Here is a 26,248-nt window from a genome sequence, read left to right as displayed (position 1 = left end):
CCCAGTATCCACAAAGGTTAGGAAAGCTGCACAGTTATAGTGCTATGTTTGGACTGCTGGTAATGCACACATTAACTCCACCGCCTTGTAAAGACAATACAAATATTTAAAAAAAGAATAAATGGATAGTTGAATATATTCTTGGAAATATTCACTTATTTTCTAAATACACCACATTTTTACTGACTGCACTGACAGGCAAGGAGAGAAGCACAATTTGTATTATCTTATTTGTTTGTCCGTGCTCTCACTTTTAAACTGACATTTGACCTTGATTTTCAGCATGCAATCGGGTTATGGTCCTGTTTTGTGTAGGATTGAAGATCAAGGTCAAAGGTGATTTATTTATTTATTTATTTAGCATATTTGAATAATACTGAGGCAAGTGTAGGTCAATGAAGTTAAGGTCACTGTCAACAATAAACGGACTGCATTTCCATCTCAAGCAGTCACTTAAAGCATTTAATACTGATGCCTCACATTCCCCAATACACACTGACATCAGCTGCAAGGCGCTCCACTGCACACCAGTAGCAACTTCTGGGAATAAGGGCATTGTCCAAGGGGTCTTAGTGAATTTCCATCTGACAGTGATTTAAACCAAAGGTCCTCAAGTCTCAAGCCCACCGCTTTACCCTCTAGACCAGGGGTAGGCAACCTGTTCCAGAAAGAGCCATGAGGGTGCAGGTTTTCTTTGCAGCCACTGACTCCACCAGGTGATTTTACTGATTAATATCACTTTGAGCAGATGGAATCAGTTAATCAGTGAAATCACCTGGTGGAGTCAGTGGCTGCAAAGAAAACCTGCACCCTCATGACTCTTTCTGGAACAGGTTGCCTACCCCTGCTCTAGACCGTCACCTCCCCAAATGTTTGGGTCCCAAAATAGTCAACCTCAAAATTCAGATATCAAAGAGAAGGTTAAACATCATGATACTTTGTAATAAAATAGATTTCCTCACACACGGCATATTTTAGTGAACATCCTTTTGGTTTTCATGAGGATGAGGTCAGTCTAACCTCAACTGACATCAGACTTTATTCAAAGTGAAGTAATTGTAGGGTCAAAGGTCCAGGATCTGTATCCTCTGGCTTTTATAACAGCTTGCAGTCTCTGAGGCATGGACTTAATGAGTGACAAACAGTATACTCTTCATCATTCTGGCTCCAGCTTTCTCTGATTGCTGTTGCCAGATCAGCTTTGCAGGTTGGAGCCTTGTCATGGACCATTTTCTTCAACTTCCACCAAAGATTTTCAATTGGATTAAGATCCGGACTATTTGCAGGCCATGACATTGACCCTATGTGTCTTTTTGCAAGGAATGTTTTCGCAGTTTTTGCTCTATGGCAAGATGCATTATCATCTTGAAAAATGATTTCATCATCCCGAAACATCCTTTCAATTGATGGGATAAGAAAAGTGTCCAAAATATCAATGTAAACTTGTGCATTTATTGATGATGTAATGACAGCATCTCCCCAGTGCCTTTACCTGACATGCAGCCCCATATCATCAATGCCTGTGGAAATTTACATGTTCTCTTCAGCCAGTCATCTTTATAAATCTCATTGGAACGGCACCAAACAAAGGTTCCAGCATCATCACCTTGCCCAATGCAGATTTCAGATTCATCACTGAATATGACTTTCATCCAGTCATCCACAGTCCACGATTGCTTTTCCTCAGTCAATTGTAAGCTTGTTTTTTTCTGTTTAGGTGTTAATGATGGCTTTCGTTTAGCTTTTCTGTATGTAAATCCCATTTCCTTTAGGCGGTTTCTTACAGTTCGGTCACAGACGTTGACTCCAGTTTCCTTGGTCTACCAGTATGTTTGCCTTTAACAACCTTCCCATGTTGTTTGTATTTGGTCCAGAGTTTAGACACAGCTGACTGTGAACAACCAGCATCTTTTGCAACATTGCGTGATGATTTACCCTCATTTAAGAGTTTGATAATCCTCTCCTTTGTTTCAATTGACATCTCTCATGTTGGAGCCATGATTGATGTCAGTCCACTTGGTGCAACAGTTCTCCAAGGTGTGATCACTCCTTTTTAGATGCAGACTAACGAGCAGATCTGATTTGATGCAGGTGTTAGTTTTGGGGATGAAAATTTACAGGGTGATTGCTTCTTCTATGCACGTACACACGCACACTCCGTCATGTAAGACTCATGCACTCCTGTCAGTGGACCCTCCTCCTGATGAGAGGTCAGTGAGCACTGAGAATGTGAGCATGAGCAAAGATTTGATTGCGTGGGTGAGTGAGTGGGTGAGTGACACCTCCAACGTTGGTGCCATCTGACAGCAGTCGGTGTGTGTCACCTGACTGTTGTCTGAACTATGTTTGGGCTGCATCTTGCAGGTGTGCATGAGGCAGTTTGGCTCTGTTCTGACACAGTTGACCAAGCCTTTTTCCCTCCCGAGTGCGTCCAGATTATGACCATATTTGCCTTGTTGACCTGGTTCCTGCACATTCTTGCTATGTGTAACGGAGGTTTTATAATTTTCCCTTGGTAAGATGAAAGTTGTCCACAAAGCACTTTGGCCTTAAGAGAGCTCCTAAGGAGCCAAACTGGTAAGAGGAGGGAGGAGGACTTTTAAGAAGCCTAAGAGTGTCTTAAGCAGAGGAGATGGCAGAAAAGACAGAGAGATATTCTCTGTATGTAGGATGACAGTGAGTCAGTAACACACTACCGGCTTGTTCTACATAATTATTTTATGTTAATTTACTGTCTTAATGTATCTATAAATTGTTTAGGTTTTGTTATCATATGTACACTGTTAATATTATCATTGCTGGTATTATTAATATATTTATTATTACTTGTATTTTGTCATTTGATTTTAAATGGACCCACAATGGAAATAAGTGTTTTCACTTTCTTGTGTCATGCATGTATTTTTAACAATGTACTCAATGAATGTACTAAATAAACTCACGCATGGTTTTTAATATATAGATATTCGGCATGTGAATGATGTACGTTCAAACATTTTCAAGCTGTGTAACTATTCAATTTTGCTGGGTTTCATCATAACAAAGTTACCCTTATGATTACATGTCTTTTTAATGCAGTTCAGGTTATATGATTGGTTGATTTTACTGTCCATTGATGACTAGGAGGGCGGAGAGCATTTGTTTTTTATTTCTCCTCCCCTTTTGGTGACAACCAATCACAGCTCTTAGAGGACTGCATCATACCTAGCAACGGGGTCAACCCCGCCTCCTCACAAAGATAGGAGTTTCTGTCTCCTCCTTGCTCAGAGTTGCTCTCAGACACAGGCTGGCTCACTCTTAGGCTAGATGTACTAAATCACAGCTCTACAAGCTTACTTTTGAATCATCTTACGTTACAGTGGCCATTTAATGTGACCAGTCCAAAGCATATGTTTGCAGTAATCATGCCATTTAATCAGCATGTCGATATGCCTCAACAATGTTCAATGCTCATGATTTAATGTGTACACTTTGAGCTTTTTGGATCAGAAAACATCAGATTTGAAACCAGTGGAGTTGAGAACACCACTCAATTCATTTTGTATGAATTTACCTACAGAAGAAAAAGAAGGAGGGAGAAGCTTAACTGAGGTACCCAGCGTAAAGATGAGTTCTTAGACATTAACCCAGTACAGAGACATGAGCCAAATATATCATTCATTTATTCATTTTCCAAACCCACTTATTCCAATTAAGGGTCATGGGAAGCTGGAGCCTAATCCAGCAGTCATTAGGCGAGACGCAGGGTACACCCTGGACAGGAAGTCAGTCTGTCACAGGGCCAACGCATATAGACAGACAAACACATGCACATTGTTACTCACTCCTATGGTCAATTTAGAGTCTCCTATTCACCTAACCTGCATGGCTTTGAAAGTGGGAGGAAACCAGAACATCCAGAGGGAACCCATGCAAACACAGGGAGAACACGAAAACCTTACACAGAAAGCACCAGGTTGGAAGCAAACCCTGGACCTTCTCACTGTGAGGCAACAGGGCTAACCAGTAATCCACCATGCTGCCCCCCAGATGTATCAGTACAGAGTAATTAATAAAGAAAAACAGGGGGATCAGGTACTAAAAAACCGAAGAATGTTACACGACAATGTTAAATACTCAGGAGTCAGGCTGATGGCAAAAAACAAAAACACAGATCAACAGTCCAGCACAGGAAGCAGTCAATTAAAGCAGGCAGAAGAGGGCTCTCCAAAAACCAGCTGACTTCAGTGGCAAAACAATGTCATACCAAGAATGATCAACTGAAAACAGCAAGCAAAATAACTCAGAAACACAAGCTGTTAGCCAAGGTTAAAACAGGAGAGCAGTGATGAAGAAATACAAGAGCAACAGGATGTCTGTAACTGGATAACAATAAAAAAGACTATAGCAACAATCATGAGAGTGGCATAAAATGAACCGTGTAACAAAGGAAGGAATTTTAACCCCTTAACGCCCATCGAATATACAACTTACCAAATTGACCTGTATGCCCGTTGTCGCAAATTTGCAACATACCATCATTATTATTATAACATTATAACATAAAGTCATTACCAGAATACCCAATATTACTATCTAGTTTTTGTGCAAAAGTGAAATTAGTAATCTCAACATTATTTACCATCTACTTAAAGGCAAAAACACACACAAAACATTTTTTTATATACAGCTATATAAATTCGGGCGTTAAGGGGTTAATTCTTTGATATATTGCTTGACAATGGGAATCAGATGTGGAACAAATAATTAATGACAGCTGAGGACACGAGGGATGATCCTGAAAGAGGGCCTAAGTGGGAGCCAGAGAGGAGGGAAGATTGAAACATAGAAATGGCATGCCAGAGACAGAAATGACAATAACACATGGACAACTAACATCAGAAGACAATTAACTAGACAACAAAGACACCACAGACAGGATACCATGAAGGCAAAACTGAAACAACCCATTACAATAATAACTACAGCACCACGCTCGTAGAGTGCAAACCTCCCTAACACTAGTTTCCAGTTCCACAAATTTGTATCTTGGAAAAAAAGTCCTGTTAGAAGAGGCTTTTCATAAGCTAAATTATAATACAAAATATAGAACAAAAGGGCTTTTCAATATTAAAATCAAATATCTGCTAAATCCGCAATACAGATCAGACTTAGTCTATTCAATGAGAGTGGCAGTTTGCACCTCATTGTCACGAATGAGAGTGATTGAGGCACTTTTGATTGTGATATAATGCAAAATGAATGGGCTTTTCAATACTAATTTCAAATGTACACAAAATCCACAGTTGATTACGACCAAAGAGCTGGCAAAAAAAAAAAAAAACACACACAAAAACAACAATTTATCATCTCCACCCATATGCTGAAATCACCTGCATTATTTATTTATTTATTTTATAATCACATTCTGTGTTCAGAACTCTGCCAATATCATCACTGTTGTCGGACTGAAGGTTTTACTCCAAGGTTTAGTCTCCCTCATTGTCATCTAAATAAGGCTCAAAACCATAAGGCTGTGTCCCCACAGCTTCTTCTGAAACCCCTTCAGACTGGACTTCAAAAAAGCTCCACACTTGAAAAAAAAAATCGTCCGACAACAGCTTGATTTCCGCCGTGTTTACAATTGATTTGGGCTTGAATCAGCAGGTCCCATTCTCCCAGTGACGTAGCAACAATATGGCCACGGCTGAGGGCCCAAATGGAGCGCAGGCTTCAGACAGCTGTTGTTTATCCTTGACTTGTGCACTTATCATTGACTTTTACTGTTAAAAATACGAGGTCTGTCAATAAAGTAACGGTCCTTTTTATTTTTTTCAAAAACTATATGGATTTCATTCATATGTTTTTACGTCAGACATGCTTGAACCCTCGTGCGCATGCGTGAGTTTTTCCACGCCTGTCGGTGACGTCATTCACCTGTGAGCACTCCTTGTGGGAGGAGTCGTCCAGCCCCTCGTCGGAATTCCTTTGTCTGAGAAGTTGCTGAGAGACTGGCGCGTTGTTTGATCAAACTTTTTTCTAAACCTGTGAGACACATCGAAGTGGACACGGTTCTAAAAATTAAGCTGGTTTTCAGTGAAAATTTTAACGGCTGATGAGAGATTTTGAGGTGATTCTGTCGCTTTAAGGACTTCCCACGGTGCGAGACGTCGCTCAGCGCTCTTGTTTCATTCCAACTCCAGAGGCAAGATTACAAAAATTGTGACTGTTGAAATATGTATTGACCTGACAGTACAGCCAGATGGGCCTAATCTGAATGCATTTGGAGTTTTGGAAAAACATGACAACATGCAGACAGATGCATCACATAGCCAGATTTAAACCCCGGCCCCAGTCTCAGTTTTCGTGGGCAGTGGTAGAAGCTCACAGTCTGAAAGAACCTTTTGTTTCAAACTGAGTGATGTTAACTTTAGTGCCGTGCTTCATTTGGCATTGGCCTCACACCCTTCAAGAGCAAGCAGAGGAACGAAAAAGCAACTGTCATTTATAATGTTTGACACGACGATTCCCTTTAGGTTGACAAACACACTTTGTGATGCAGCTCTTGCACTGTACATATTTCTACTTCCTGTCCTTTGCCAACATCTCAAATACAGTATTGCCAGCACATCCACTCAAAAATTTCCAACAAGGACCAGAAAATGTGACAATGTAATACCAATTACTACAGAAACAAATGGAGGCTTATTTGCACTCCATGCTTCTCTAAACCAAAGATGTCTGCTGATGATAGCACTTCATGACACATCATCTCTAAGGCCACTCACTAAACGGTGATGTGATAGGAATTTGTTTTGCCAAGATTGTACAGAAATGCAACTCCTATTGCAAGGTATGCACAAGACCTGTGTCACGAGCTTACCTGTTGACGAGAAGAGACCAATGCAGAAGTTCAAACATGTTCAAAACTACTGGAATGCGACCAATGCCTTACACTTATTGCATTATATATATGTTGTTACAACCACAGAGACAAGATTGAGTCAAAATGTACAGATATCATATTGACCTGGCAGGAAACTGTGACTAAGGAGCTGGCCTGACAGTATTTGGACTGGGGTAGTATCATACCACTGGAAATGGCAAGGTGGTTAATTTGCACCATGCTCTCAGTTGTTGCTGTTGTCTGTTCAGCTGCTCCCATTAATGTTCAGGGTCGCCACAGAAGATACAGCCAGATCTGCATTGGTATTTGGCACAACTTTTACGCTGGATGCCCTGACGCAACTCCAGTTTCACCTGGAGAAACACACACAGCCGCTGGTGTTCCGAAGAGGTCTCCCATCCAAGTACAAACCAGATGCTGCACTGCTTAGCTTCTGAGAACTGACGGGAACAGGCTGACACAGAGCAGATTGGATGCTTGCACCATGCTCTCAAAGCAAACAAAATCTATTCTGTGCTTAATAAATGTATTTATGTTTGTTTGTTATTATCAACAACGAAACCCAGTAGTAATGTTTATGACATACAGTGTAATTTTCGAAGGCCCCTTCACACATAGTGCAAATTTGGTCAAATTGCACATTAAGTGCGCATGAAGCAGGAATTGTATGCAAACTGTATAATTTCTTAGCTGCTTCAAGCGCCTCGTACACCTGTTGCTACAACTATTTGCGCACACCCGCGGTTGAAAGACAGAGTGTGCACTGTGCAAGTCCATCAAACCCTCTCACGGCAGGTGTCGGCCAAATTCCAGCTGACACACAGCAACATCTAACACCGTTCACATGGCACTTAGAAAATGTGTAGCCATTTGCACTCTTGCAGACAACAGTCTGCAAACAATCACTGTCGTACTCACAGTGAAATTTTGTCTAAGTGCCCCACGAGTGTGGCTTTGGTGTGTGCGCTGAACTGAGAGGAGGTGTGGCTATGACAAAAGTGACCGTGGAGATCTGTCATTCTGGGCATCCCAGCTGGACAGTACTGTGTTTGGATGGACATGGACTAATAGCCGACCACTGTGATGCACATGTGTCTGTTTGCTGTCATCAAGTGGCCAAAAATAAAAACATAATCACTGCGGCGACGGGCTGTAGCAAGTGCACGCACATTTCATGCACATGTAGAGGCTGCCCCCAGGTTGAAACGGACCATCAGATCATAACATGCAGCAGGCGATTTGACTGTCACGTCACCCACATGAGCTCTGTTCCACATGATGTGGGCTCCTGCAGCTTGCCGTCCACAAGACACGCATGTTGGCAAGACTCAGCTGCTGGGGAAAAGCTGCTATGTTTCCGCATTTACGGAACTGTCGCAGCATGTATTTTTTTTATTTGTTATTTATTTTTTCTTCACACCAGCTGCACGTTGTAGTTACACATCATGCAGCTGGTGTCACTGTTTTCCCACATGCACAAACCATCGCACCAGCATCATGCACACCTGCCAGTCGATGCAATGTTTCGTGGTGTGCACATACCAGCTGCTCCGACGGGTGTCGCCCTGGAGTTGTACATATTCACACTGTGTGAAGGGGCCTTAACTCTTGTCTCTGTGTACACCTGGCAATTTGCCAAACATGGACACATAATGTGCATATAAATTAATTAAATGGGGAAAATAACTATATTTTGTGCACACAGTGGATTTTTTTTTATTATTATTATTTCTCTCTTACACCAGCTATCTGTGGCTGGTGTGAGAGAGGTGTGCAGAGCGGCGCACAATGCGCAGCCCCTCCTTTGTGCACCATAATGTGTGCATTGTGATCTCTGTTTCTTCTAAAATAAATGGCGTTGATATAGTACTGCCTTAAGCCCCGGTCACACTGCACTAACGAGAGTTAACGAAGCCCAAACGAAACAAGAAATCTAGATTTTTGTTGACTTTCCAAAACATCGTTTAATCTTCATCCAGCTTCATTCCTGCAGCTGGCGCTTCGTCAGGATTTTTAAATGGTTGAAAAATTTGAACAAATACCAACAACAACCTCAATTCGTCCATATTTTGTTTTGCTTTCATTGTTGACAGTTTCTTATCATTTGCTTAGTTTTCGGAACGTTAGCGTTTTGTTTGACTTTAGTCCAACTTTGTTCAAGCTCCCAAGTCCGACGTTTTGAACGGAGGTTGACGATATCTGAATTAATTAATAATTAAAGCTTCGACGAGCTGAATGGAACATCCATGTATTGCTAATGAACTGTACATGCTTGGGACGAAAAAGCAATGTTTTTATACAGAAACAATAGCGTTAAGAATGTTTTATGTACTACTTTAACTATTTACATACGTTTCAACGTTTGTGGCTGGCCTGCATGTGCGCTCTGTTTTATTCATGCTTTCGGTCTTGTCATCATGTATGTTTCATTTTAATTTCATTTTAAGCAGCGAGGTTGACGTTCGCTTCATTTTTCTTTTCATCTTAAGTTCTGTTTGAGTTTACTTGATTCGCAGGCTTTTCAGTGATGGGAAAAGTACAGGATGTTTTGTCAACCTTTTCTCAACAATTTTTGACTTTTTGACTTTTTATCCTCATCCAGCTTTCGCCATGTGTCGAATGTGCTTCATCGTTCTCACATACAGCCTGCACGTTATTTCTGAAGCAACCTCCACAACTGACTGGTCTGGTATAGCTTTTATAATACATCAAAATGCACATTATCATCTAATTTTATTTGAACAAACAACTTTGACCTTCTTATGAGGTACTTTTACGACTTTATAGTAAATGGTAAATGGACTGCATTTATATAGCGCTTTTCCAGCTGCATCAGATGCTCAAAGTGCTTTAAAATTATGCCTCACATACACCTATTCACACAGACAACAATGTCAGGGTGCTGCTATGCAAGGCACGCACAACACACTGGGAGCAACTTGGGGATAAGGACCTTGCCGAAGGGCCCTTAGTGATTTTCCGGTCAGGCTGGGGTTTGAACTGAGGATCCTCTGATCTGAAGCCCAGCGCTTAACCACTAGACCATCACCTCCCCTGTATTATTTTTATGTTGAACTTAGACAACTCAGTTTGCATAACTAAATAATTCAGATTCTTTTCCTACATCAGATTGACTGCCCTTTTTTATGCTATAGCTGCAAGTAGCTGAGGTTTGGAGTGTGGGTGGGTTTTTATGGACATGAGATGCAATATGTGATGGTGTTGGATGGTGTTGTCTTCATCAACTGTTGATTGCTCAGAATTTTTTGACTCCTGTCACAAGATGCAGAAAACTGTAATTTGCAGACAAAAGCTCTGTACACACAAAGACATAAGTATTCTTATGCATATTAAATTCTGTGTATGGATGATTCTGTTTCATAACTCTCAGTCCTTGTGGAACAGTGTACAATTCTAACTCCCACAGTTACCCAGACACGGATGGAGACTGGTCCATGACCAACTGTTTGCTTCTGAATTCTTGTGTCTGAAAACATATTTCTCCAAATTGCAGTCACAGCGTCAGTACACTTGTGCCAAGGCACAGCTGCAACTAATTTGCAACCAAAGTGTCAGTAATTCTTTAACACAGCCCACATGCACCTCAGTTATGCCCAACTGTCATAGTGTTCATCATCACACACTGACAGCATTGATATCATGAAGTGTGTCATGTAAAGACAAAACAAACACAAAAGCAGAATAAAGGTGGAGAATAATTCATGCAGAGTCCAGAAATTTAAGAAATAAATATTTAAGAGATGTTTTTCCTAGTACAATTCAAATCATGAAATATGTAAATTCTAAAGTCTCAACATATACGCTCTAAAAAGGATTGAGTGAATAGACAAACAAATCCATCCCCTCTTCTTTCTTAACATGATACTTCAAAAACAATACATGTTTTCATCTTGTACCTCGCCAGATCAAATAATCATATAAGGAGGACAAAGGTTTTGCATTTCGTGAACTCTGATGCACTAGAGCAGGGGTGGCCAAGTTCGGTCCTCGAGAGCCACATTCCTGACACTCTTAGTTGTCTCCCTGCTCCAACACACCTGAATCCAATGAAAGAGGTGTGATGGAGCAGGGAGACAACTAAGAGTGTCAGGAATGTGGCTCTCGAGGACTGAACTTGGCCACCCCTGCACTAGAGTAATCTAAAAACCAAATTTATTTTACCTAGATGTGTCTGCCACCTGCTGAATGGCTACTGGATGCTAGATTGATGATGGATTAGAAACAGGTGTTCTTGTCAGTGAGACAGACAAACAGAATGTGAAACCTTCTATAGGCTATATCTTGAAAAAGACTTGGTGTTTCAAGGTGAAACGTGGTGCACAAGGTCAAACTCATGAGCTCTTGTACATGTTCAACATTGGTTGTACCTCACTTCTTATTTTGGCCACCAGGGGACAGAGTCTCTGAAACCTCGTGTATGCAAGAACTCTGAGGTCATCATGGATCATGATCAAACTTGGCACTGTAGATTATACCTTGTGGAAGTTTGATGTTGGGCTCAGCAACATAGCTTAGGGTAATTATTGTCCTTCACTTTATATTTGCGCTACAGGAGACAATGTATTTCTGACATGTCAGAAATACATTGGAACTGGAACTGGAACTATCAAAAGTTAAAATATTTTTGTTGAACAACAAAGCAGGTTATTTAATACTTTTAAATTGACTCTTGGCTTCACCATGAAGGGGTGGTGGCCAAGTGGTTAATGCACTTGGTTTCAGTGTAGAAGGTTCCGGGTTCAAATCCCACCCCTGCCACATTTCTCCATGTAATGTGGAGTTGCGTCAGGAAGGGCATCCAGCGTAAAACCTGTGCCAATTCAACATGCAGATCCACCTTAGATTTGCTGTGGCAACCCCGAGTGCAAACAAGGGAGCAGCTCAAGGGACTTACTTACTTGTTTTCACCATGAAAGCAACGGACAACATCTGACCATTTCTCCATGAACAATTATCTATGAATTATTCCTTGGTTTTGATAAAAGCCTAGGCATGTGCCTTGTAAAATGCAATAAGTGAACGAGTCCATTCTGTGTAGTCAGTCAACATAATAACTCAAAAACAACAAATGCCATCACATTGTTATCACATACATGACAACATTATGAATAATGCTAAAAAAAAAATTTTTCAATTTATTTTCATTTATATAGTGCCAAATCACAACAGCGTTCACACAAGTAAGGTCTGACCTTACTAACCCCAAGTTTACCTTCTTCTTGCAAGTTCCACCTGGCAGAAAGAGTGGCAGTGGACTCATCTCTGTGCTTGTCATGTTAGACCTCAGTGCTGCTTTTGATACTGTTGACCATAAAATTTTATTACAGAGATTAGAGCATGCCATAGGTATTAAAGGCACTGCACTGCGGTGGTTTGAATCATATTTATCTAATAGATTACAATTTGTTCATGTAAATGGGGAGTCTTCTTCACAGACTAAGGTTAATTATGGAGTTCCACAAGGTTCTGTGCTAGGACCAATTTTATTCACTTTATACATGTTTCCTTTAGGCAGTATTATTAGAAAGCATTGCTTAAATTTTCATTGTTACGCAGATGATGCCCAGCTTTATCTATCCATGAAGCCAGAGGACACACACGAATTAGTTAAACTGCAGGAATGTCTTACAGACATAAAGACATGGATGACCTCTAATTTCCTGCTTTTAAATTCAGATAAAACTGAAGTTATTGTACTTGGCCCCACAAATCTTAGAAACATGGTGTCTAACCAGATCCTTACTCTGGATGGCATTACCCTGACCTCCAATAATACTGTGAGAAATCTTGGAGTCATTTTTGATCAGGATATGTCCTTCAATGCGCATATTAAGCAAATATGTAGGACTGCTTTTTGCATTTGCGCAATATCTCTAAAATTAGAAAGGTCTTGTCTCAGAGTGATGCTGAAAAACTAATTCATGCATTTATTTCCTCTAGGCTGGACTATTGTAATTCATTATTATCAGGTTGTCCTAAAAGTTCCCTGAAAAGCCTTCAGTTAATTCAAAATGCTGCAGCTAGAGTACTGACGGGGACTAGAAGGAGAGAGCATATTTCACCCATATTAGCCTCTCTTCATTGGCTTCCTGTTAATTCTAGAATAGAATTTAAAATTCTTCTTCTTACTTATAAGGTTTTGAATAATCAAGTCCCATCTTATCTCAGGGACCTCTTAGTACCATATCACCCCAATAGAGCGCTTCGCTCTCAGACTGCAGGCTTACTTGTAGTTCCTAGGGTTTATAAGAGTAGAATGGGAGGCAGAGCCTTCAGCTTTCAGGCTCCTCTCCTCTGGAACCAGCTCCCAATTCGGATCAGGGAGACAGACACCCTCTCTACTTTTAAGATTAGGCTTAAAACTTTCCTTTTTGCTTAAGCTTATAGTTAGGGCTGGATCAGGTGACGCTGAATCATCCCTTAGTTATGCTGCTATAGACTTAGACTGCTGGGGGGTTCCCATGATGCATTGAGTGTTTTTTTCTCTTTTTGCTCTGTATGCACCACTCTGCATTTAGTCATTAGTGACTGATCTCTGCTCTCTTCCACAGCATGTCTTTTTCCTGATTCTCTCCCCTCAGTCCCAACCAGTCCCAGCAGAAGACTGCCCCTCCCTGAGCCTGGTTCTGCTGGAGGTTTCTTCCTGTTAAAAGGGAGTTTTTCCTTCCCACTGTCGCCAAGTGCTTGCTCATAGGTGGTCGTTAAGACCGTTGGGGTTTTTCTGTAATTATTGTATGGTTTTGCCTTGCAATATAAAGCGCCTTGGGGCAACTGTTGTTGTGATTTGGCGCTATATAAATAAAACTGATTTGATTTGATTTGATTTGATTTAGTTTCCACTTGAGGCAGTTGTCATTTTTAATCCCAGTGCCCACATTCTTTAATTGCTATGCAGCCTTGTGCTCTTGTGGGAGGGTTGAAAACTGACGTGTGTGTACACGGACACAAAGTTGACACATTCATATCCTCCATCACCAGAAAGCATTTAAACTTCATACCAGCAAAAATCTAGCGCGCAGTGCAGTCACTTTCTGGTATTTAAAGCTTCAAATGGCACATACTTGGCACGTGCACTGTGCACCATCGACATGCAATAGTACTTCATCTTCTTTTTTCAGCTGTTAAATTTAAGGGTCACTACAGTTGATCATCTATTTCAATCTCACCCTGTCCTCTGCATATTCCTCTCTGACACCAACAACCTGCATATCAATCAATTCAATCAATTTTATTTATATAGCGCCAAATCACAACAAACAGTTGCCCCAAGGCGCTTTATATTGTAAGGCAAGGCCATACAATAATTACGTAAAAACCACAACGGTCAAAACGACCCCTGTGAGCAAGCACTTGGCGACAGTGGGAAGGAAAAACTCCCTTTTAACAGGAAGAAAACTCCAGCAGAACCAGGCTCAGGGAGGGGCAGTCTTCTGCTGGGACTGGTTGGGGCTGAGGGAGAGAACCAGGAAAAAGACATGCTGTGGAGGGGAGCAGAGATCAGTCACTAATGATTAAATGCAGAGTGGTGCATACAGAGCAAAAAGAGAAAGAAACACTCAGTGCATCATGGGAACCCCCCAGCAGTCTAAGTCTATAGCAGCATAACTAAGGGATGGTTCAGGGTCACCTGATCCAGCCCTAACTATAAGCTTTAGCAAAAAGGAAAGTTTTAAGCCTAATCTTAAAAGTAGAGAGGGTGTCCTGTCTCCCTGATCTGAATTGGGAGCTGGTTCCACAGGAGAGGAGCCTGAAAGCTGAAGGCTCTGCCTCCCATTCTACTCTTACAAACCCTAGGAACTACAAGTAAGCCTGCAGTCTGAGAGCGAAGCGCTCTATTGGGGTGATATGGTACTATGAGGTCCCTAAGATAAGATGGGACCTGATTATTCAAAACCTTATAAGTAAGAAGAAGAATTTTAAATTCTATTCTAGAATTAACAGGAAGCCAATGAAGAGAGGCCAATATGGGTGAGATATGCTCTCTCCTTCTATTCCCTGTTAGTACTCTAGCTACAGCATTTTGAATTAACTGAAGGCTTTTCAGGGAACTTTTAGGACAACCTGATAATAATGAATTACAATAGTCCAGCCTAGAGGAAATAAATGCATGAATTAGTTTTTCAGCATCATTCTGAGACAAGACCTTTCTAATTTTAGAGACATTGCGTAAATGCAAAAAAGCAGTCCTACATATTTGTTTAATATGCGCTTTGAATGACATATCCTGATCAAAAATGACTCCAAGATTTCTCACAGTATTACTAGAGGTCAGGGTAATGCCATCCAGAGTAAGGATCTGGTTAGACACCATGTTTCTAAGATTTGTGGGGCCAAGTACAATAACTTCAGTTTTATCTGAGTTTAAAAGCAGGAAATTAGAGGTCATCCATGTCTTTATGTCTGTAAGACAATCCTGCAGTTTAACTAATTGGTGTGTGTCCTCTGGCTTCATGGATAGATAAAGCTGGGTATCATCTGCATAACAATGAAAATTTAAGCAATGCCGTATAATAATACTGCCTAAGGGAAGCATGTATAAAGTAAGTAAATGCATATCCTCTCAGCAGATCCATAAACCTCCTCTTTGGCCTCCCTCCTCAGCATCCTTCTCCATATATACCCTGGGTTCCTCTTCTGCACATGTCCAAACATCTCAATCTCACTTGTCTGACTTTCTCCCCAAACTGTCTGATTTGTGTTCTCCCTCTGACAAGCTCATTCCCAATTCTGTCCATCCTCGCCACTCCCCATCACCCCCCCCCCCCCAAAAAATACAGCATCTTTCCTTTCTCTCTTGCAAATACCCCTCTATCACAAATCCCTCCTTCCATCTTTGTCCACCCACTCGTCGAGGCCTGCACTTTCTACCACACTCTCAATTACTTTGGAGAGTTGGCCCAAAGAATTTAAACTCATCTGCCTTAAGCACCTCTGCTCCTTGTACACAGTAAATTTTGCAGAGTAAAATATACTCTGCCGAGATAACATTTGGTCCCAGTCTAAATAAAGTAAAATACACTCTATTATAGAGGGAAATCAGCTCTACCGTTGTCGCCAACCGAATAGTCCCCCCTAAAAATGGGTCCGCCCTGCCTTCACTGCACATGCGTCATTTCGGAGCTCAACAGCTCATCTGAGACTGAGTCTCTTCACAAAAAGCAATCAAATGGATTAATGGGATTATTAACCATCAGATGACAAGGTAAAACCTCTTAAATCATTCTAAAGTCAGTTTTAAGCATAAACGAGGCCGTTTTAAGCATAAACGAGGCGATAATCAGTGACACTTTGAAATGGCTGATGCACAGTGAACACAGCAGCTAGCAGCTTGCCTGGCTGCTGCACTCTGATGGCTTCCTCTGTCTTTTATTATGAAATAATGCTGAACTGATGTGGACATGATTGTTGTACAAAAGCTTCAGCTATCTGTCGCTGAGATAGATGGTGACTGTAGTTTTTGGGGAGACCGTTCGGTCGGCGACACCGTCTTGTCAATTCAAGGAATTTTACTCCATTAAGAGTTGATTTTACACTGTGTTGAGTTGATTTAACCCTGTGATAGAGTATATTTAACTCTCTTTGGATTGGGACCAAATGTTATCCCAGCAGAGTAAATTTCACTCCACCAAATTTACTTCTTTGCTACTTTGCTCCCTCATTCACACAAGTAGTCTATCTTGCACCTACTTTCATTCCCCTTCTCTCCAGAGTGTATCGCCACCTCTAGAGGCTCATCTCAACCTGCTCCCTACTCTCACTACAAATCACAATATCAACTGCAAACATCATTGTCCATAGAGTGCCCAATCTGATCTCTCCTGCCATCATGTCCATCACCACTGTAAACAAGAAAGGTTCAGAGCCTATCCTTGATGTAATCCCACCTCCACCTTGAACAAATCCACCATTCCTACTGTGCATCACTGCCGACACACTAACCTTGTACATATTCTGCACCACTCTCACATACTTCTCTGCCACTCCAGAATTCCTCATACTACAATAAAACAACTCTTCTCTTGGTATGTTGTGATAAGTGTTCTCTAACTTCACAAACACACAATGTAACTGCCCCTGGCCTTCTCTATCAGTGCAGACATTGCCTCTGTAGTATTCTTTTCTATCTTGAGAGCATAAGAGAGAGAGAGAAAGAGAGAGAGAGAGAGAGAGAGAGAAGAGAGAGAGAGAGACCATACCTCTGTTGGGGAGGACAATGGATAACATTTATTATGTCTTCCAATTGACAGAGGAGGGTTTATGACATTACAAGGGAAGAATGACAAAGCAATGAAAGAAAAGCCCGCCACAGAATGGTTAAGAAATTGAAAAAAAAGTGATAAATGGGAAAATTTAGAAACTGGTTCATATCACCACTAAAATTAGCTGAATGCTCCATTCACTGTGGACCATCTGTCCAGAAAAAGTCACTGTAACCTATAAGCCACTTTTTGAGATGCATTGTGACATTCCAAAGAGATTTTAACACACAAGAAGCAGGGAGTTGATCAGCTGGGCACTGTGATATCTCATTGCGCTTTTTGCATATCAGATTTGCATCATTTTGACATTTCCACTTCATCACATCACACTGATGGTTGTAGATATCACTGTTACGCTGGTTTGACATGCTGTACATGTGAGATGTGCATCAGCTTCTTCTTCTGAAAAAGTCAGCTTACGTGTGAAAAATGCTGATTTGTTTGCATGTGGACCTTCGCCACCTACACCTCCCTTCTACCCTTCCTTTGTTTTCCACCACATCAGTGCTGTGATGACATTATGCCTCATTTATAGTCTAACAGTCATATGAGCAATAATTGAAGATTACATCCGTGCAGCCATCATACAGCTGCAGAGCTAATGTCTGCATAAATGTGCCGTGTCTACTTTGAGGAACTGCTGCTTTGTAGTTCCACGTGTGCGATGGTGGACTTGTAATTTTCCTTGTACATTACGTATTGTTTAATCTTAAAGCATTTTCTTACGTATATGGCCTTAGTTGTTGATTCTGTTTGAGACATTGCATAATTCATTCTTACAACAGCAGCCACTCTCAGATGGGCAGAGGATTTTGTAATTCAGTAGATTTTGATGGAATAAACAGGATTTTTCATTTTTGTCAGAAAATAATGTACAGAAGAGGAAAGGAAGAAGAAGAAGGGGCTTTATTGTCATTGTACATATTTTCAAGGACATTTGTCCTCTGCATTTAATCCATCCTAATTACAGTTAGACACAATCCAACCACTAGGAGCAATGGGGAGCCACAGTCTGGTGCCCAGGGACCAACTCCAGATGTAGAGATGGTGCCCTGGTGATGTGCAGAGAAAGGACCAGACCCCAAACAAGGCATGTTTTTGATTGTGGGGGGAAAACCAGAGTGCCCTGTGGAAACCTACACAGACACAGGGAGAACATACAAACTCCACACAAAAAGGACCAGGCGGGAAGTGACCCTAGGACCTTCTTGCTGTGAGGCAGCAGTGATATCCACTATGCCATGTTGGAAAATCTCTTTATTTCCTAAATTGTTTTGTGCAGTACGTCTCAGTAATATTGGTGATGGATGATACACAGTAAAATCACCAGTGTAAAACTAACACTGGTGACTTTACTGTGTATGAACAGTGATTAACTTGTATGTAAAATAACAGCTGCACTTAGTCCTATTTTGTATTGGAGGTTATGCTATGTGTGTAAAAGTAAATCTGCACTACTTGTTAACTTTTTTCTCAGAGCAGATTTTAAAAAAATAGTATAAGTGTAAGTAAAAAGAAGCCTAAGTTTGACCATTTCTAGTTCAGTCAGCCAACCCACACAGACACGACAGCAGCATATAGTCTGGAGTTTGGCAGATGGGCTCTGATCATCACCGATCCCCTCTGATTTTTTTTGACATACAGTATGAGGGAATGATGATTAGACATTTTTCCACCCCACAGATGGATGCTGGTTTGGATGCGGGGCTTAATAGCAGAAGTGATGTGGCAGCAGTATTGATGGGGGTGGCAGGGAAATTTTTTGCATCTTAAACAGTACCCCCCCCCCCCCCCCCCCCCCCCCAATTTAAGGGTAGCAATTTAGAGGATTGTGTAAATAATGTCATTGTATATGTAGCATGAAGCTCAAGCTGTCTGCCAGAACTAGATTACAAGTTTGCTTCATTTATGTCTTTTTGACTGATTTCTGGTTATCAAGTTTGGAATGGGCCTTTTGTGGTTGGTATGATTACTTGGCGAGGTACGAACATGCTTTGTCAGCTGCCAAGGCAGACACCTATTCCAAAATTAATGAATAACAATGAACACAGTCCAACAACCCTAAAATAGAAAAAGTTAGGACGTATGGAAAATGTAAAAAACAATAAATAAATAAATAAATAAAAATAAAACAAAACCTTGCAGTAATTAATATCAATTTATTCAATTTATGTCATGCCAAATCACGACAATGTTGCCTCAAGGCGCCTCACATAAAAACAGCTCAAAAAACAATATAAAATAATAAAAAAAAAATGTAAAATAAAATTAAAACATCAAAAACACAATTAAAAATTCAAAATAAAACACAGTAAAGAGTAAAGGAACTTTAAAGAATTAATAAAGGATGCTAGCCATAAGACTGGGTAAAAAGACATATCTTTAGTCTTTTCTTAAAAGTCTCCACAGAATCTGAAAGTCTCACTGAGGTCGGGAGAGCAACAAAAGAGGAGCACGGTATGAAAAGGCTCTCTGTCCCGCAGTCCTTTTGCTCACCCTTGGGACACAGAGCAGTCCTGCATCACATGAACGCAAAGCCCGGGCCGGTACATAAGGTTTAACTAACAGTCCATGAACAAATCTATAGGCCAATAGCAAAACCTTAAAATCCAACCTCGCAGAGACAGGTAGCCAGTGAAGGGATGCCAGAATGGGGGTAATATGATCAAACCTTCTGCTTTTGTCAACAATCTGGCAGCAGCAATTTGAACCAGATGAAGACCCCTTGCACTGGACTGCAGCAAACCATAAAATAAAGCATTACAATAATCCAATCTAGCAGAGTTAAATGCATGTATCAAAGTCTCAGCATCAGCCATAGACAGGATGGGATAAATCTTTGCTATATTTCTCAAATGGAAGAAAGCAGTCCTTGTGATGTCTCTAATGTGGAGGTCAAAGGACAACGTAGGATCAAAAATTACCCCAATGGTTCCTCACTTTGTCAGTGTGATGTATGTATGACACACTAGACTAGTGTTAGCTGGTCAAATTGTTGCAGATGTCTCACTGGGCCAAGAACCATAATTTCAGTCTTATCAGAGTTTAAAAGTAGGAAGTTGCTAGACATCCAGCTTTTTACTGATGCAAGACAATCTTCTAAGGATTTTACTGTATGTCGAGATTACCAGTAGTTATCGGCCTGTATAACTAGGGATGGGTATCGAGAGATCCAATTCCTTATTGATTCCCTTATCGATACCTCTTGTGAATTTTTTGTATACTAAAAGTAGGCTTTACAGGTTTTCTATGTCAGTGGGTCAAAGAGCTTTTTCTTATCGTGCACCCGCTCTGTGGAATGGTCTTCCTGCGACCGTGAAGCAGTCAGAGTCCGTGGACATTTTTAAGTCAAAACTTAAAGCCTATTTTTATTCTCTTTCTTATGAATAGTTTTTATTTTTTATCTGTTATATTCTTTTACTTCTGTTTTTATTTATTTATTTTAATTTTTGTGTTGAACTGTTCTATGTGAGGTGCCTTGAGATGGCTTTTGTTTTGATTTGGCACTTTATAAGCTGATTAAATTGAAATTAAACAACATTTTATTGAGTCTTAAAGTAAATAAATGTGAAATTGGTCACTGGATCCTTAAACTCTGGACATAATAAACTCTACATGGTGGATCCTTGATCTCTGGACATAAATAGAAATAAACTAAATCTCTAGTGTCAAAAGCATTTCCTTTCAGACATTATTGGCATGAATGTCTTTCCATACATCTGTGCTGAGCTCTTACAGCCGGCTGTGCTGCACATGAGGATGTAATTTATAGCAGGACGTCTCATTTTGGGAGGGAAAAAAAAAACGTTTTAGTCGATTGTAGTTTCTTGTCTGTATTACAATGCTTGGCAGGTGTCATTTTATTTAAAGCAGCAATTTGTTTTGAAGTTATTAATTCCAACCGGACTGTGTCTCAGCAGAGAGCCATGCAGCATTTGGAGCTGTGCCAATGGAACGGAGGACGATTCTCGTTTCTTGACTGCAACAAGACATGAGTCCCAGTTAGTGAATTTAATCCACACAAATGTGACTCACGATATTTTAATGGTTTGAGAGGGGTTAAGAAGCAGACTTGCCGTTTCTGAAGAGCAGCGAATCAAAGAACCAATGAGCTAGTGGATCGAAGCACTGATCCATTGGCTCACGCTTCAAAGTGGTGTCGCATGGCAGAAACAGTTGATTATAGACCTGCTGCAGGGTCTATAATCAACGTAGAGGAATGATTATTTTCCCGACAAACACCCTTAAAAACAGCGGCTGCTCTGAAGGGCCGATAAGGGAAACGTTAAGCAAAAAGGCTATTGATATCCGTGGATCGAATTATTTCTTAATGATACTCAAAAAGAACCAGCTCTCGATACCCAACCCTATGTATAACTGAGTATCATCAACATAGCAGTGAAAGGTAATCTCAAAACACCGCAATATGTGCCCAAGGGGTGCTATATAAAGAGAGAAAAGCAGGGGGCCTGAAACGGACCCCTGTGGAACCCGAAATTTCATGTCATTAAGGTTAGAAGTAGTGTTAATGTACAAAACACAGTCAGACTGGTCTGGTATGATGTCAGTCATGTAAGGAGTAAGATAATGAGCTAAAATTCATAGCTGTTACATTTAAAAACTAACAGAAGTGATGCAAAGGTCACAGAAATGAGAAAAACGGTTACAACCTTATATTAATTAGAAAAGCGCCATTCAGTCCGTTCACTGAGGAGTCAGTCCGTGCAGAAAAGAGGTCCTACTGGAAACACATAGCAACAGCAGCAGGTAGCAGCAGACCTTGGCTAAATGAACAGCCATGCTGCATGTTGCTGCATCAAGATTTGATTTCTGGCGCCAGAGCTTTGGCCAGTGAGAAGCGTCGTCTGAAACCTTGCATGCATATCAAAGAAGTAACAAACAAGTACAGGAAAAAATGATCAAACATGCAGCCATGGGAAAACTCTCTGCTGTGTTGGTTATTTGTATTTGTCATCCTTGTGGTCTATCCCCTGTCTGTGTCTGTAGTCTGTTAGTCTTGGTCCTCGTCATCTGTCTCACCTGCATCCTGGTGGTCAGCCTGCTGTCTGTGTTGTCCTTATATTTCCCCTGTCTCATGTTTATCTTGTCTTTGGTTTCTGCTCTGTTAGTGTCATTATGTGTTCTTGGGTTTTTCAGGTTTTGCACTCTGCTTCCCATTTGAGCTCCATATTTCTTTACTATATGTATTCTTTAATTTACTTGTGATTATGATTTTGTTCCTGTTGTACTTTGTGTTCTTTTTGCCTCCATGTTACTGTTAAGTTCCACAGTTGTTGTTACATTTTGTTTTTGGAGATGTAATTTTTTTCTGTGAGTCTCTCTCTTGCATTTTGTTATTATGTTTTATTTCCTACATACTTTCTTAGGTCTGTTTAGTTTTTAGTCACCTAGCATTCATTTCTTTTATCACGTATCTTGTTGTTCCTGTCCGTCCTGATTCCTTGCACTTGTTGTTTCATTAGTTGGTTTGTTTTTTAGCCGTACGTCTTTGTCTGTGTCTCCACTGGTGGTTTAACATTGCATTGTTATCGTTAATATATATATATATAATATTATCGTTAATATTGTGCTACTTGTTAACATTGATCTCATCTGTTGCCAAATCAAAAGTATTATGAGTAAGTATCTCCAACTTTGTTTTTCATCAAAGGTTAGTTTTATTTACTCCTTGGCACATCCTGTTTGATCATCGCCCATATTTTGGTTTGGGCTCTTTTTGTTTTCACATCATGGCACATCATCTGATTCAATTGTTCACTGTAGTATTAACGTACTGTGGTTTTGCAACTAACCTTTGGTCTCCTGGCTGCCTGCATACTGGGGTTCCTTTTTTGACTTTGACTTAGCCCAGATCATAACAGAGTGGCTTATGTCTGCAGATGGTTTAGAACATGCCGGCCTGAGTTTGTGCTAAAACTATGAGATTTGGTCATATTACACCTGTTTTGGCTTCCCTTTGTGTGGCTCCATGTCATTGTAAGAGCAGATTTCAAGTTTTTGCTGCAGACATATATATATCTAAATGGTCATGCACCAACTTATTTTCCTGAACTTGGAAAGCCTTATGTGCCTTCTCGTGCCCTATAGTTTCAGAATTTGGGAGAAGTCAGCAGACTTTTGAGTCTTTGCTTATAAGGATCCAGTTTTGTGGAACAGTTTGTTGAAACTCCATTTCAGATTAAGCTCACTCACTCATCTTCAAACGCTTACTCCACTTTAGGGTTGTGGGGGGTGCCGGAGCCTATCACACCAATCATAGAGCGTGACGCGGGGTACACCCTGGACAAGACACTAGTCTGTCGCTGTCAGATTAATCTTCTAAAGCTAAATAAAGATTTATTTACTGCTGTTCATAACTTCTTTCATTGTGATATTTTAAGTATATCTGCTGGTCTGTATGTCGATTTTGCTTTAGATGCTTCAATTTTAGATTGCATTCACAAATGTACAACCCCTGGCAAAAATTATGGAATCACCGGCCTCGGAGGATGTTCATTCAGTTGTTTAATTTTGTAGAAAAAAGCAGATCACAGACATGACACAAAACTAAAGTCATTTCAAATGGCAACTTTCTGGCTTTAAGAAACACTATAAGAAATCAAGAAAAAAATATTGTGACAGTCAGTAACGGTTACTTTTTTAGACCAAGCAGAGGAAAAAAATATGGAATCACTCAATTCTGAGGAAAAAATTATGGACTCACCCTGTAAATTATCATCCCCAAAACTAACACCTGCATCATATCAGATCTGCTCGTTAGTCTGCATCTAAAAAGGAGTGAACACACCTTGGAGAGCTGTTGCACCAAGTGGACTGACATGAATCATGGCTCCAACACGAGAGATGTCAATTGAAACAAAGGAGAGGATTATCAAACTCTTAAAAGAGAGTAAATCATCACGCAATGTTGCAAAAGATGTTGGTTGTTCACAGTCAGCTGTGTCTAAACTCTGGACCAAATACAAACAACATGAGAAGGTTGTTAAAGGCAAACATACTGGTAGACCAAGGAAGACATCAAAGCGTCAAGACAGAAAACGTAAAGCAATATGTCTCAAAAATCGAAAAATGTACAACAAAACAAATGAGGAACGAATGGGAGGAAACTGGAGTCAACGTCTGTGACCGAACTGTAAGAAACCGCCTAAAGGAAATGGGATTTACATACAGAAAAGCTAAATGAAAGGCATCATTAACACCTAAACAGAAAAAAACAAGGTTACAATGAGCTAAGGAAAAGCAATTGTGGACTGTGGATGACTGGATGAAAGTCATATTCAGTGATGAATCTCGAATCTGCATTGGGCAAGGTGATGATGCTGGAACTTTTGTTTGGTGCCTTTCCAATGAGATTTATAAAGATGACTGCCTGAAGAGAACATGTAAAGTTCCACAGTCATTGATGATATGGGGCTGCATGTCAGGTAAAGGCACTGGGGAGATGGCTGTCTTTACATCATCAATAAATGCACAAGTTTATGTTGATATTTTGGACAATTGAAAGGATGTTTGGGGATGATGAAATCATTTTTCAAGACGATAATGCATCTTGCCATAGAGCAAAAACTGCAAAAACATTCCTTGCAAAAAGACACATAGGGTCAATGTCATGGCATAGGGTCAATGTCAATGAGCAGATCTGATTTGATGCAGGTGTTAATTTGGGGGATGAAAATTTACAGGGTGATTCCATAATTTTTTCCTCAGAATTGAGTGATTCCATATTTTTTTCCTCTGCTTGGTCTAAAAAAGTAACCGTTACTGACTGCCACAATCTTTTTTTCTTGATTTCTTATAGTGTTTCTTAAAGCCAGAAAGTTGCCATTTGAAATGACTTTAGTTTTGTGTCATGTTTGTGATCTGCTTTTTTTCTACAAAATTAAACAACTGAATGAACATCCTCTGAGGCCGGTGATTCCATAATTTTTGCCACGGGTTGTATAATTTGCTTAATTGTTGTTCCTTGATTTTCTTTTTATGATGTCAAGCAACTTGGAAAATGTTCTACTTCAAAGTGTGATATAAATAAATTCTTATGTGATGCTTTCCAAAAATAATGTAATATAAAAAGCATATCCAACCAAAATATTACAACAATGAATACACTTGCAACATACAACCCCTGGCAAAAATTATGGAATCACCGGCCTCGGAGGATGTTCATTCAGTTGTTTAATTTTGTAGAAAAAAAGCAGATCACAGACATGACACAAAACTAAAGTCATTTCAAATGGCAACTTTCTGGCTTTAAGAAACACTATAAGAAATCAAGAAAAAAAGATTGTGGCAGTCAGTAACGGTTACTTTTTAGACCAAGCAGAGGGAAAAAATATGGAATCACTCAATTCTGAGGAAAAAATTATGGAATCATGAAAAACAAAAGAACACTCCAACACATCACTAGTATTTTGTTGCACCACCTCTGGCTTTTATAACAGCTTGCAGTCTCTGAGGCATGGACTTAATGAGTGACAAACAGTACTCTTCATCAATTTGGCTCCAAGTTTTTCTGATTGGCAAGATGCATTATCATCTTGAAAAATGATTTCATCATCCCCAAACATCCTTTCAATTGATGGGATAAGAAAAGTGTCCAAAATATCAACGTAAACTTGTGCATTTATTGATGATTACCCTCTTTTAAGAGTTTGATAATCCTCTCCTTTGTTTCAGTTGACATCTCTGGTGTTGGAGCCATGATTCATGTCAGTCCACTTGGTGCAACAGCTCTCCAAGGTGTGATCACTTGATGCAGGTGTTAGTTTTGGGGATGAAAATTTACAGGGTGATTCCATCATTTTTTCCTCAGAATTGAGTGATTCCATATTTTTTTCCCTCTGCTTGGTCTAAAAAAGTAACCGTTACTGACTGCCACAATTTTTTTCCCTGATTTCTTATAGTGTTTCTTAAAGCCAGAAAGTTGCCATTTGAAATGACTTTAGTTTTGTGTCATGTCTGTGATCTGCTTTTTTTCTACAAAATTAAACAACTGAATGAGCATCCTCTGAGGCCGGTGATTCCATAATTTTTGCCAGGGTTTGTAAAATATATTGTTTACAGT

At 40.2% G+C, this 26,248-nt stretch overlaps 1 protein-coding gene across 2 annotated transcripts in view; it reads left to right on the top strand.

Moving 5' to 3' along the window:
• The window catches only part of LOC117508633 (cell adhesion molecule 2-like), a 717,110-nt gene that overhangs the window by 610,479 nt on the left and 80,383 nt on the right, over positions 1 to 26,248 (top strand). The window lies entirely within an intron of this gene.

This window comes from Thalassophryne amazonica, chromosome 4 (genome assembly GCF_902500255.1).
Source record: "Thalassophryne amazonica chromosome 4, fThaAma1.1, whole genome shotgun sequence".
In the NCBI taxonomy this organism is placed as follows: domain Eukaryota; kingdom Metazoa; phylum Chordata; class Actinopteri; order Batrachoidiformes; family Batrachoididae; genus Thalassophryne; species Thalassophryne amazonica.
This window is presented reverse-complemented; position numbering and strand designations above follow the sequence as displayed.